This window comes from Lissotriton helveticus, chromosome 2_1 (assembly GCF_964261635.1).
Source record: "Lissotriton helveticus chromosome 2_1, aLisHel1.1, whole genome shotgun sequence".
NCBI lineage: Eukaryota > Metazoa > Chordata > Amphibia > Caudata > Salamandridae > Lissotriton > Lissotriton helveticus.
Window position 1 is genome coordinate 1,894,759,478 of NC_136059.1, and position 14,533 is coordinate 1,894,774,010.

The following is a 14,533-nucleotide window of genomic DNA, read 5'->3' on the forward strand; positions in this document are numbered from 1 at the left end:
ATTGGGACTGACCGTGTTGTAACATCAGTAAGTCTTGCTCTATTATATCGATTGCAGATGATACAATACTGTCCAGTGAATATATTCTGGAAGACAGAGTCATTAACCCATTGTCCACAACAGAAAGTGATTTTTCCAAATTAACACGGTCAATTTCCCGTATTTTCTCTGCTGTTTCAATTTGAATTACTTTCCAAGCTTCGTTGTAAGCTGCATATATAGAGGCCGCTATGAAACGTTTATGACGCTGTTTGCGTGGTCCCATAATGAAATCACGCAAGTTAGCACCTTCTTTAAGTAAAGTCAAGTGTTGCTTAATTTCTGCCAGTGTGGATGTTCGTAGCCATTCGAGGCAGAGTTTCCCTACACTGTATGTAGTTACAATCCCTGGATGTTGTCTCTGGGAGTATCTAGGGTCTGGCCTGGTTATTGTGAACCCCTGTTTTTTGTTCAGGAATCTATCTTGACAGTTATTCGTGTCTGTGGGCCAGATCAACCATTTTTTCCAATCAGGATGTGTTCTGTTTTGGTTTAAAATATGGGATACGTCTATCTCATCATCTGTAGTGTTATTACTGTCAGGTGTTGGTTTTGGAATAGACGGTTTGTTTAAGTCTTTAATTTTGGCTAGGCCAAAACAGGTTGTTTGTTGAATTGTGTCATTCAAGAATATAATTTGTTCTGGGATCATGCAGGCTCTAAACAATGATTCTATACCTTTGACCTGCCAATCTCTTGTACCCCAGATTGTTTTCGTTTCAATGTTATTGTTCCAGAAATCAAAACCGAATGTATTCATTTTGTCAAAAAATGTCTCTGAATAGATTAATTTTGTATTTGTAAGCATGGTTTTCATTCCTGTCTTATTTAACAGTTTGAAATAAAATGTTTCTGCATTACTTGTGTTAAACCCTGAGAAATATGGAAATTTTTCATAAAATGTTTTCGAACTACCTTTTGGTGGAGTTGCACAATGTTCCCATTGGTTATAATTAAAAACATTTCTAGGTTGAGCAGATCTATGCAGATAATGGTTACCATAGTGGTTGTAACAGTACATCTGGTCATAATTAGATGAACCTTGTAAATAATCATGTTCTGTAAATTTAGCTGACATCACTAGATCTGACATCATATCATTAATACTTTCAAAGTCCCAATCATCAGAGAATGTGCTTGATTTTACAAAGTCACTTAGTGAAATCTTGAATTGATGAGGATACTTCAGGAGCTCGACCGGGCCATAGATTTCGTAATTAGTTTTGTCCCATGCTACCCCACCGGGTATAGGATTGGCTGTGAAGTTTACTGAAGAAAGTTCTCTTTTCTCGATGTGTGAAGACTTGTGTGGTTTCAGGACCAAGTTGATTTTCTGACTTGCTGTGTCCATTGTAACATATTTTCCCTCAATGAAATGTCCCAAGTATAGTACCAGGATGAGCCAAAGTATGAGGACTAATACACCTTGTGCCACCCAAAATTCAATCCATGGAGAAATCAGATAGGTTTCTTGTAGTTGATGAAAGAGTTCCTTTGCTTTGTCTTTAAAAGTCTTTGATGGTGTCGGCAGTTCCTCAGGTTCGCTCGGATCCTCAGAAAAATCATCGATGTTGATGAAATAGCCTGATGCTGTTCTGTCAATTGTTTCAATTGCTTCTGGATTCCTTTTTGTTTTTGGAATTTTCTTTGTTTCATTAGCATAGTCTGTTGTTACATCATTATAGACTGGTGTTTCTTGATGCATTATTCTGATTTGGGTTTCAAGAGGTTCAAGTTCCATGGCTTTGTTGCATAGTCCTTGTTGATTCACTGTAGGTTTATCAAATGTGATTAGTCTCTCAGTTTGAACCTCTGTGTTTGTAGCAAATTTTGGTGTTCTGCTATTTCTTGGGAGTCCACTTGGCCTACTACTTATTATCGGCCACATGATTGTGGTTTAACCAGGTCGATGGATACAACTCGGTTCTCCTATTTACCAGCAAGGGGCGGTAGTACAACTGATCTTGTTCCGTTGATAGCTAAGACAGGTACTGCTTTTCTGTAAGAAGGCCTAAATTCCTTCTTTACCGCGATCTTTTCTCTGACCAGATCCCCGATTTTTGGAATCCAGACAGGCCTTGCTGGGACAGGTGGTTTTTCTTCAGTGGCTGTTGGCTGTTGTTTCAACTTTATGTTGCTCAGGTCTTTTCTTGTTTCGTTTAAGTCCTGTAAAATAGCCAAACGATCTTTGATATCAAAGCATTTCTTTTTAACCACTGAAGTGTGACTATCGAGGTCCTGGATTAACATTCTAGTCCCAAACAATAGTTCGTACGGACTGAGACCTCTCAGAGAATTTCTTGGCAGATTATTAGGACTACGTTGGACACTTATTAAATGTTTGACCCACCCAGCTCCCGAACCTAATACCTTTGCCGTTATAGATTGCTCTATGCCTTGGTTTTTTCTTTACACCATCCCGTTTCCCTCAGGAAGGAAGTGATAAGAGTCCCGCAATGCTATGCCCATGCTGGCCATGCCCCCCCCCCATAAGCTCGAGAGCTAAAAGCAGGACCATGGTTAGGATGTAGCATGCCCCATTATAGACTCGCAAATCTTTTTATAACAGTTCAGACGTCAGCCGAGAGCTGGGGTCTACATTTTAAGTGATGATAGTCTCTATATGTTAATTTGACGCATTAATCATACTGGGTTTTCTATATTTATTGTTTAATCCCATCTTGAGCGAAACGCCATGGCAAAACACCGTCTCGGTCGCCACTGCGATCTCTGTTGCAGTTTGGACAGTTTTTCGCAAATATGTGATGTTGCAGGCTCATTCCTGGCCACCAGTATGTGGATTGCAATTCTTCCAGAGAATCCTTTAGCTTAAGGTGTCTAAGACCCTCACCCATATGTGCGTCTGCTATTAACAATATTCTCCTGTTCGTGTTTGGAATTACTCTATCCCCCACTCCAGGGATTTGAGCAAAAGGAACGGAGTTTGCATCGATTATGTATGTGTAATTGAGTGGATTATTGATGGGTAGCGCTGAGCAGTCGCCTTTTGATGACGTTTTCACCGCCAGCATTGTTTCCCCGTCAATGTATTTTTCTGAACGCTTTTTTGTAGCTACGGAAGCCGACTTAGTTGCTTCCGCTGTGGCTGTTTCAGCCAATAAATTCCCTGGAATGTGAACTCCATCACGTTCATGACTCAATGAATGTATCACGTGAGTCTGTGGTAGTTGTTTCTGCAAAAGAACTACTTGTTCCCAAAGCGATTTTTGCTTTATTGTGGCACCTGTGTCATCTTTGTAATCCTTTTGAACCCAGTTCTGCAAATCTTTATTGTATGATTTAACGCAGTAATATGATTCACACACTATTAGTGTCGGGAATTCGCGATCGGCATTATCTAGCGCCATTTTTAACGCTATTATTTCAGTTTGTTTTTCTGAATTATTTTCCACTGAATGTGTTTTAGTTACCAGAGGTCTCAATTTATCTCCGCGCCACACGTATTTAACAATTTCGCATGTGGCGTTATAGGCTTGTCTTCCCCAAACCGAGGGTTGTGCATGTCCGTCTGTATATATTACACAGGCGTACTGTCGTATGGGCAGAATGTCGATTGGCAGAGGATATTCTCTTTAATATTCTAGATTTTTTAATTTTTTAATTTCCGGGTCAAAATAGTATTTCACTCTGTCTGTAGCAAGAGAATGTTCCCATTGTATCCATTTTGGATTTAATGCCATGGTAGTTAAATTACATGGGCTTGTTAATGCCTCAAAGGCTGATTCTGCTGTCCTGACTGTAATCCGTCTGCCGTCAGCTTGGTCTCTTTCTCTTGCTACAGTTGTTTGAACCACATGAACAATGTTTTCCTTAATGCTGAATGTTTTTTCAGCTTCTGTGTACAAATGTGATTTGTATGCTATTGGTACCGTTTCTCCCTCATTAGAGGTCAGGTATGTGAATCCGCATCTTCCTGGGATGACTCGGATTACAAGGTTGCGTGTGTTATCGCGTGTTTGTAATTTTGTTTTAGCTAACATGTCTGTTTGCAATGATCTCAAAATCTCTGTGTGTTTTTGAGTCCAATCGATTGTTTTAAAATCTGGTCTTATTAGGTCATAGAGAGGTTTAACTCCCTCTGCATAATTTAGAATGTATGTTCTACCGAAATTCAGGAAACCTAGAATTGATTGTAAGTTTTGCAGCGTTCTTGGTGCTTGGATTACGGCACATTTCTCTAGGAAATTGTCTGCCAGGCTTTTGCCTTCACTTGATAATTCATATCCTAAAAACAGGACAGTCAGATGGGCAATTCTTGACTTCTTGAAGTTGAATTTGTAACCCTCTGCTGCGAACCCAAGTATTATGGTGTTCACTCTTTTCAAGTGACTATCCAAGTCATCATCTGTTAGATAGATGTCATCGACATAAGATAATGCCTCATCATCATATATTTGTAGTAACTCTGTTACTCTCGCTGAGAATAATCCTGGGCTGTTCTTGAACCCCTGTGGTAAGTGACAGAAATTTTTCTGCGATCCATTTATTGAGAAAGCGGTCAAATATCTGCTTTCAGGTGCTATATTTTGGCAAAAGAATCCATTAGAGATGTCTAATGTTGTTTTGTATTTTTTGCGCACTATGTTATTCATTAGTGCTGCACTGTGTGAGTTTTGTACTGCAAAAGTTTTGCAACATGAGTTAAGGTGTCTGTAGTCCAAAACTAGACGATATGAATCATCTGGCTTGGAGACAGGAAACAAAGGATTGTTCATTTGTGAGGTGCATGTTTCAATCACCCCCTGGTATTCAAGTTGATCTAAGATCTCCCTGACCTGTTTTTTTGCTTCTTGCTTAATTGGGTACTGCCTTTGTGCAGTTGGTTGAGATTTTAACTGGATTTTGTGAGGAGGTGAGTCCTCATCCCATCCTACATGGTTTTTATATTATGCAGGAGCTTGGGCTACTGCCCACTTTCTTGCAAGTGTATATTTTTTATGTATTGGAATGTGATTTGAGAAGGCAGGCATAATCATTTCTTCGCCATGAGGGCACTCCCTGACAAACTCTGGAGGCCAGTCTTTTTCAGCTAAAAGGATGTCATAGCCTTTGGAGAGGTTATCCCAAAATAGACCCCTTATTTTCCTAGTCGTATCTCCCTCTATACGTAATGTTATTTCGTATATTTTATGAGGTTTGCTAACTCTGGTGTCTGCAGTTTCCACCTGAATGTATTCATTCGTGTCCACTGTCTCCAGATGATTCATCAGGATCTTGCGAGCTATGCTCACTTCTGCTGCGCTGTCTAGCATTGTCTGAGCCCACTCTCCATTTTTCAGCTGTGTCCTCAGGATCCTCGGCATGTTTGATTACTTTAGTACTGGCTACCTTCTTCTTTGGAAATTGTAACTTTTTATTTTGATGAGCAGGTTCCTTGTCTTTGGACTTGAAGTGCTCTTCCCTTTGTTCTGACCGTCCTCTTCTTTCCGATTTCTGTGAGGAAGTCTGAAAAGATCGAGATGGACGTGTATCAATATCTTGATATCTATCAGGTTTCTTCAAATTATCCCTATTTCTAAGGTTGTATTTTTTCTCAGAGGGCTCCCTCTGGGGAGACTTGTGTCCTTGGTCCGGAAATCTCTCTCTCCGCCGAGGAGACCTTCCTCTGGACTGGAATCTTTTTTCTTTGGGAGTGGATTGTTTGTTTCCATCCCAGCTCTGTTTTGGAGCGGTTGGATTATTTTTAATAAATACCTTTTCAGGATTTTCAGTTAGTTGGGGTTTCACTGGTTTCCCACCCAAACTATCTCTTCCTAGTTCTTCATAGGATTTTTCTATGATTCTGGCAAGTTCAAATGGTTGTTCTGCTATATCTGTTTCTTTCAACTTTTGGCGGATCGCCACAGATGCTGCTTCTCCTTTTATGTTGGATAACAATAAAGCTGAGACCTGCTTGAAGTCTTTCAGTAATTTCATACCCAGAGTTAAAGCAGGTTCTGGACTGTATTCATTTTGAATCTGTTTTAGCACATCTGGTATTACCGCCATGGACGGAACACCATGTGTTTTTGTGTAAATGGAAGCAAAGACTGTGCCCCAAATGTCACAGTCCTCCACATGTGGTGCGATCCCCATTGGAAGACAGATAGTCAGAATTCTGTGTTTCTCAGTAGGGGTAGTATCCGGAAATACTGCCTCTATTTGAGTGATTTTTTGTGCTAACCAGAATGGAATTTGTTCCCGTTTAATGGGTACTTTGCCTAGACAGGACTGTATGTTCTGTGGTGTGATTTTATTTGTGTTTCCCTGATGAGGGGTCAGCTGTGGAATTTTAATAGCTGGTTGGACTGTTGAAGTCCGCATTACATATTGGACTAATTGTCTATGTATTTTAATCAGTTGTTTTAACTGTACCAAAAGTTCTGGTATTGACATTTTTTCAATGTCTGGATGTGGTGTGTAGCTAGCTAGAACCGGCCACGTTGCTCCTGGTCTACCTAGTGGACCGAGCCTGGTGATGTGATCATTATGTTTTAGGGCGCCTTTAAACCAGAGCAGGTGCTCTTGGTATTTTAATGGTATTTCCACCTCGTCGAAAGGAGTGTACTCATCCGGAGGTTCCTCTATTTTATAACAGTGGAACTCTTTTGTGACAGCGTTTGCTGCTGGAAGTTTATCCATGAATAGAATACCTCTGTCTGCCGATATTCATGTGCCTCAATTACGAATATGACTGTACCACCTCTTGATGTTAGTCCATTTTCTATAAGTTTAAGTGTTATAGTTTTTCTTATGCTGACCGGGATGAGTATTGCATCCGGGTCTTGCTGAAGGAGACTTGTGTCATCCGCTAGGAGTTGAGCTGCTAATCTAGCTGTCTCCCTATCTCCTTCACCGTCTGACATTTTACTGACAGGAAGATTTTTTGTTGCAGATCAAGTTTCCAAGGAAACAAAGATTAGGTGCACAATATTTTGGAACCCTGTATCCTTCAACGTTGAATAAACCAAAAACCATACATAGAAATCTCTTTCTTCTAAGTTCTGGCGGATTTTTAACCTTTGACCCACTCCAGACGTCTTTGGAGTATTTATTGGAAAAAGGGTCTGTGTGAAAAAGCACGACTGAATTACTCTAATGCCTTGCGTTAGATTTATCGCCTTACCAAACGTTGGGCGCCATGTAGTGTAGTTCCTATATTCCCAATAGGCTTTGCGCATTGGAATAATATCTTCAGTAGTGTAGACGTAGGACTGAGGTTAACTAGGTCTTTTACTGACGATATTAGACTTAAGTTTTGTGTGCCAGCTAGCTCAGAGTTCACTAGAAACTTTCTCAAATAGGCGAGGAGGAGTTTAACCTCCCTGGATAGACAAGAAGGGATTTAGTTTCTGACAACCATAGAACATGACAACTTTGCTCTCCCAGATCAAGAGTATATCTCTAGAGTCGTGTGAAAACAAAAGACAGCTATTTTACTCAGTCAATACGTGCATACTTAGTTTCACCAGATTGTAGAGAAAAGAAGAGACGGGCGTTTTCAATAAAAGGTGTTATTTATTGATCAGTCTCTTTTCTCATACAAGAGAAATGAATCGCTACAATTGTAATACTGATAGTTTAGTAAAATGCATACAGTAAGAGCAGGATTATAAAATAATACTGTAAAAGCATTGATATGGTTTCTTAGCCATATGTTACTTAAAATGGATAAAAGATATACATACATATATACATTGACTAATCGTACTCAACTGGTGCTTCTAACTACGCCTACCCCGGTGTACCTGACCTAAGCCTAATACATGGGAAGGAGTAAGTAGCAGTTTAAGTTAAGTTTGGTTTGCCAAGAATCTGACTCAAGAATTCTCTGTAAGGGGTTAGTCAGTTCAGTACCTGGGATTTAGAAGGCAGGAGGTCTGGTATCTCTTTCTCAGGACTCGGTATCCCAGTCACCCGCGAAGGTGGGCTGGAAACGCTGGAGGCTGGATTTCTCGGCAAGAGAAAAGTCAGCGTCTTTCCTCAGCACGTCAAAAAGGGAGGGGCAGCGTCCGTGGGCTCTCGCATCAGCTGGGCTCTCCGGCAAGTAGTCCCTGCTCCAGGCTCATCACCACCGTGTGTGTGCTTAGGACAGAGTTGGTATATTTATACCTGAGAGGTGCCGGGTTTGACGTAAGGATGGACATAAGACGTCAATTAAGAACTGGTCGTTCTTACATTCTTTACAGGAGTTCTCGAACGAAATCAAAACAATAGCAGCGGGGATTTCCCAGGTCTGCTGGAGGCTTGGTTTGTTGACGACACTCATGGGGAAGGACTGGATCCCCAAATCAATAAAATCTCCAACTACGCACAGCCAGTGGTGCAGGGACAGGAACAACGCGAAGACAATAGTGGTGATGTCCTGGTTCCTCCAGGTGGAAATGATGACGGTCTCCCCACATTGCTGGACGTGATCCAAGCCATTCGAATGACCAGGGACAACATGGTCAATAGAATTGACTCTGTGCCTATAGATGTCAGCTTGCTACGGGCCGATCTGTGGAAAGTGTCGGACAGAGTGGCCACTACCGAAAAAGATGAGAGTACATTACAATCCAAGGTCAAGTCCCGCAGCGCCACAGTGGTTGACCTAAAAAGGCAGGTGATAAAACTGGACGAGAGGGCAGAGGACTCAGAGGGGAGATAGCACTGGAATAACTTACGTTTTGTGGGATTCCCCGAAAAAGCAGAAGGCAACGCCACACGCTATTCCTGGAAAATTGGCTCACTAAGGTGATCGTTCCCAAGACCCTCTCAAAATTATTTAAGATCGAGCGCGCACACAGGGCGATTGTTCCGCCCCCAGGCCAGGCGTGCCACCGAGGGCCATTATTGCCAAACTGTTTAATTATAGAGACAGAGACTTCCTGCTGCAGCTGTCGCGAAATCGAGGCCAGTTTCTTTTCGAAGGCCGTTCCATCTCCATATACCCGGATTATACGCAGAGAGTACAAGACCAAAGAAAAACGCACGTAGAGGTAAAGCGCAGGTTGCGTGAGTTGAACCTGAAATACAGCCTCATGTTTCCCGCAAAACTGCGGGTTGAAAAGAAAGGACACACCCTTTTCTTCTACACAGCAAGGGATGCTACTAAATGGCTGGATGCCAGGGGACCAAGAGAACTATGACTGACATCATCTACAGAATCCTCTGGAAGTCACACCATGCCATATACAATATACGATCGTCGATGGTCGCAAAGACAACTATAGATGGACTCACAGAGGGGCCCTGGGCGTATCAAAGTGCTTCAAGATGGCACATTGCCCACATCTGACACCGAGACTGTTCCGGAATCTATTGTGGTGACCCAGGATCCGGAGACAGACATTGGAGAGCAGGGGAGTGCACAGGAATGATGGCGCCCGGTCTTCAACGGCACGGAAATACCAGATAAGTGCTTTTGCTGGCGCATAAGCACTATTGTTGTACTAACCATACATGGACTGAAGGGTTGTTAAGGGCTATAAGAGACTCATTAATAAGGACTTTTCTCACTTTTTGGATAAGGTAGCGGGAGTAGGTGGCCACGGGGTAGCGATGCTCCCCACCAGAGTTTGGCCCCACGAAGGATGCTTGAGAGCAATCTCGCACCTTTGTCAGGTTCAGATCTCTTGCACAGCACTCAACCTTATATAATTTCCCTGGGCAGGATTTGGGCCCAGACTAGAGCCTGAGCTATGGCTCTGTTTGTTATGGTCTAAAAGACAATTTGAAGAGTGGGAGATAGGAGGTTTGAGGCAGTACGTGTCAACTTTCGCACTGGATTCATTGCTAGCTGCGGAACTCGCGCGACTGCCTAAGGGGAGGGGAGGGAAACGGGACAGTTCAAGTTACAATGTTTTCAAGGTTAAGGGGGTTGTACAAGGTCATGGGGGGAATTAGCCACTGGGCAAGGTACATGAAGGCAGGAGAAATGGAGCAAACAAGACGTAACTATCCTGACACACCTCATTACACAAACAAACATTAATGGTGGCACAAACTTTGAAATGACCTAGTTGGAACATTAGGGGAATGGCGGGTCTGGAGAAAAGAAGAAGAGTCTATGCTTTTTTAAAACTGTATAAAGTTGGGATTGCAGGGTTCAGGAAACACATGTATGGGGGCAAAATTGGGAGTATACGCTGAATGGTTAGGGCAGATGTATGCCACTTCCAATTCAGGATTTGCAAGAGGGGCTATGATATGGGTGGCCCCCGGAGTCCTGTTCCAGCATATGAGTTACGTTATAAATCCCGAAGGGAGATATGTTATTCTACATGGAAAATGGAAGGGTAAAGAGTTGTGTATTATCAATGTATATGCCCAGAACATAGATTGTCCTGACTTTTCCCGTGTATCCTCAAAGCAGCACTCCCATATATAGGGGCCCAGGTTGTCCTCCTAGGAAATTTTAATGTGTCTTTGACGCAAGTCTAGATAGAGACCCCCAAGGGCGCAGGCTAAGCCATGCATGTTGCGAACACTAGACCAGTTGATGCAGGGCTTGCTACTCAGGGACGAGTTGAGAGCTAGGAACCCAACAACGAAAGCATTCTCATGTTTACCCCAACAGCCAATCCTTTTAGTCATATTGATCATTGCTGCCTCACACCCGGATTGTCGGCGGATGCGGGAAGTGTTTCATACCTTCCCGGCTACATTTTGGACCACACACCAATATTACTCATTCTGTGGAACGGAGCCGGCAGTCCGGTCCTCCCGCTTTGGAGACTCAGGGTGGAAGCACTATCTGATCCACCCAATGTTGCAGTAGTATCAGAGACTCTACAAAATGATTTCCAAGAGAACAGGGGGTCTTCTTCTACCAGATCGACTGAATGGGAAGCCATGAAGGTGGTTATAAGAGGGGTGTGCATGAAGACCTCCTATGGGGTGAAACAACAGTTAAATAGGACATCTCAAAGCTTGAATGTCAATTGAAGGGGCTGGAGGGCATTTTACATGAGGCGCAGGAACACTTGGCTGAGTGGACCAGCATGCATGCTGCTAGACGCCTGGGCCAGGTTGGAAAAAATAATGTATACATCGTATAGGCAGTGGCTGGCAGGGGGACAGGTTGGGGGCACTACTCGCAAGGTTATTAAAAACTGAAAATGAACATACGCCCATATTACAACTACAAACTAACAACGGGGTCCTATTGCAAACACAAGGGTAAATCCTGAGGGAATTTGCATCATATCTGGAATCCAAGTGCATGGGTGCCTGGCGAACCACCCCGGGGGGGCTACGGGAGTTTTTGGATGGTATGGCGCTTCCCACGCTGGATGATGCGGAGGCAGAAGCCCTGGGGGTGCTGATCTGCAGGGAGGAAATCCTGGCATCCATGCGGAAGTTGAAGTCGTAGAAATACCCAGGGGAGATGGGCTCCTGGCGGAGTTTTATCAGAAATATGTGCCTTTCCTGGTGGATCGACTGTTGGAAGTGTTCATTGAGGCCTTAGACAGTAAAACATTACCGAACACAATGTCAGAGGCAATCATATCTATGCTCCTTAAACCAGATAGGGCCCTGTCTTGGCGAGCTCCTATAGGCCAATTTTGCTGCTTAATTTATTGTTGTCATGGCTACTGCCGTACATGTCCCAACTGATTCATCCAGATCAGTCGGGGTTCATCTCCAAAAGGAATAACACTCATAATTTACTGCGCTTAGCACACGTCTGGCATGCACTGAGTCTGGAGTCAGAAAATTGGGCACTGGGTCTACTAGATATCCAACAGGCATTTGACTCCGTAGAGTGGAATTACAAGTGACCAGTGTTGGCAATAGATGCAAGTCATATATCATCGACCAACCGCAAGGGTTCTCATACGAGGGCAAGTCTCCGAACATTTTCGTTTGAAAAGAGGCACTTGGCAGGGGAGCCCCTTGTCCCTGCTCCTGTTTGCCATTGCAATAGAGCCACTGGCCATTACTTTACGAACAAAGATGGCGGGGTGGAAGATAAGATTGGAGGAAACACTCAATGTGGTCTCTATGTATGCTGCTACACGTTGGTATATCTACGTCTGCTGGAGGAAGCAGTTCCAGTGCTCAATGCAGAACTAGAAGGGTTTGGTATGCAGTTGGGCCTACGCTTCAATCCAGGAACACCATAGCTGCTTCCCATGGGGGACTTAATAGGAAAAACTGAGAATGAACTGCCCATTGTTGGGATGAGATGGGTTCCTGAGTGGGCACGATACCTTGGGATTACTCTGACACATACCAACACGACATACTTAGCCCAACATATAAGAAAGAGAGTTGACCGTATCAGAAGATCTGTGGCTTTTTGGAAGGAACTTCCATTATCATTAATAGGGAGGGTGGCATTGACTAAAATGGTTGTCCTGCTGGGAGGTTCGTACACACTACTGAATTCCCTGTATTTGCTTCCACAAAAGTTTTTCTCACAGCTTGATAGCTTGGTCATAGAGTTATTGTGGGGGCCCAAACGGAAGAGGATAAAGTTGAGCACTCTGCAGAGATGACGGGGGCTGGGGGCACTGGAGGTTCCTCAGCTGCATTACTATTACTTGGCCACACAATTGCAGCATGATTAGTTTGATGAACATGACAATTGGGAGAAGAGATGCTTGGTGGGCACATATTAGGGAATTCAGTTGCCGGAGCTTTTTCTGTTGGGATCCAAGGTGCCGGAGTCATTTCCTTATGTCATACGTCATGTTTCATCGGTCTGGGGAATGGTGGTATGGAAAGTAATCAAGAGAACGGCGTATGCCCTGGAGTCTCCATTGTGGGCGGTTACACCCTTCAAGCAGATAGGGCAAACAATGAATGTTAACAAATGGAAGGAGGGAGGTTGTCTTATGATGGGTTGGAGCATTTTATGACGTGAGAGGAAGGAGACAACACCTTCCAGTTGGGTAAGGGCCAGTTCCTGCAATATGCCAAGATTTCGGCAGTGACCAGAGAACTATGGCTGGCATTCCAACAGGATCCGCAGGTCACAATGGTACTGCAAATGGTGACCACTCTGCCAGGGGGGAAGAAGAAGGTATACAAAGCACTAAGGGAGGATACCCCCACTGCTCCCCTTCCGATACATAAGAAATGGCAGGATGCAATGGGGAAGTCTCCTACGGAAACGCAATGGCAGAAAGTACATGATGGGGTCAAGCAGATAAGTTCTAATGCGTGCTTCAAATCAACTCAATATGAGGTACACCAAACATACCTCACTCCCCGAGTACTACATAAAATATACTCAGACCGAGCAGACACATGCCCTAGATGCAGATGCTCAGATGCACATTTTATCCATATGCTATGGGACTGTCCTGATCTGGCACGATATTGGGGGGCTGTTATAGATTCTCTGCAGATTGTCACATGAGGGACTATACAGGCCACTATTAAAAAGGTGGTGTTGGGGTTAGTATCGACGTCAAAAGCTAAGAAACTCACTAGGAGATTTATATAGCTCTGCCTTGTCTTAGCAAAAAGACGAATAGCAATTCATGGCTAAGTCCAGAACCGCCCACGTCCGAAAAATGGACTAGAGATATGCTGGAATGGGCCACCGCTGAAGTAGTACGGATGAAGAAGGTCATAAGGGACGACAAGCTTGAGGAAGATGCGAGGGCTTGGTATTTAATGATCACAGAATTGACCAAGGAGAGGGGTACCCTAGAGAGGGAGGCACTTTCCCTGAGTTTCACTCAGGTAGAGACTTACACATCATGCTCACTCGTGGTTCCACACACGCCAGAGAATAACATAGATAGTTGAGGTAACCGATAACAAGTTGGTCTCCAGGCCTTGAAATTAACATAACAACCCATGACCGGGGCAAAGGGATGGGGGATATGTTTACAGTTACTGTTACCAATGGTTGAAAGAATGATAATGACATTTGAGATCTGTGAACACTGGTCGAAAGTCAAGCAGAGTAATGATAATAACCTCTGATAAATGATTGTATAGCCTGATCGACTGAAACTGAGAACACTGTGAATATAATATGCCTGTTTGGAAAATTGTTATTATCAAGTAAATGTCAATAACAAATGTTTTGTAATTTTTTTTTTTACCATATAGGGATTTTACATATGGTATCCCTTGGGTCCGCAGGCCCCTTAGTCACTTTAGGAATGCACCCAATGTTGTATATGTTAAAAGTATCGCCTGGGTCAGCTCCAGTGGTATCACTAACTATTTGTGAAAGAAATCATGGTACACAATAAAAACGTGTTTCCACGGGGACCCGACTTGAGACGTCTGTACCCAATGCGTACTACTCGAAATCTCATGAGATTTCAGAGCGCACGTGTTTGTCAGCCATCTTAAATTCGGGAGCGGTATTTATACACCGCCCAAACCACGAGGCAGTGCTTGGCCTACTCACCACTGGAGAGAACTGGTCTCTCCTGTTCCTGATCAGCTGGAAACTTTAGCCAGCTTAAAGGACTCCACCCAGCAGTCAGATCATCCTCCAGCACCATGACTTTCCTGTGGCTCCAGAGAACTCAATTTCCAG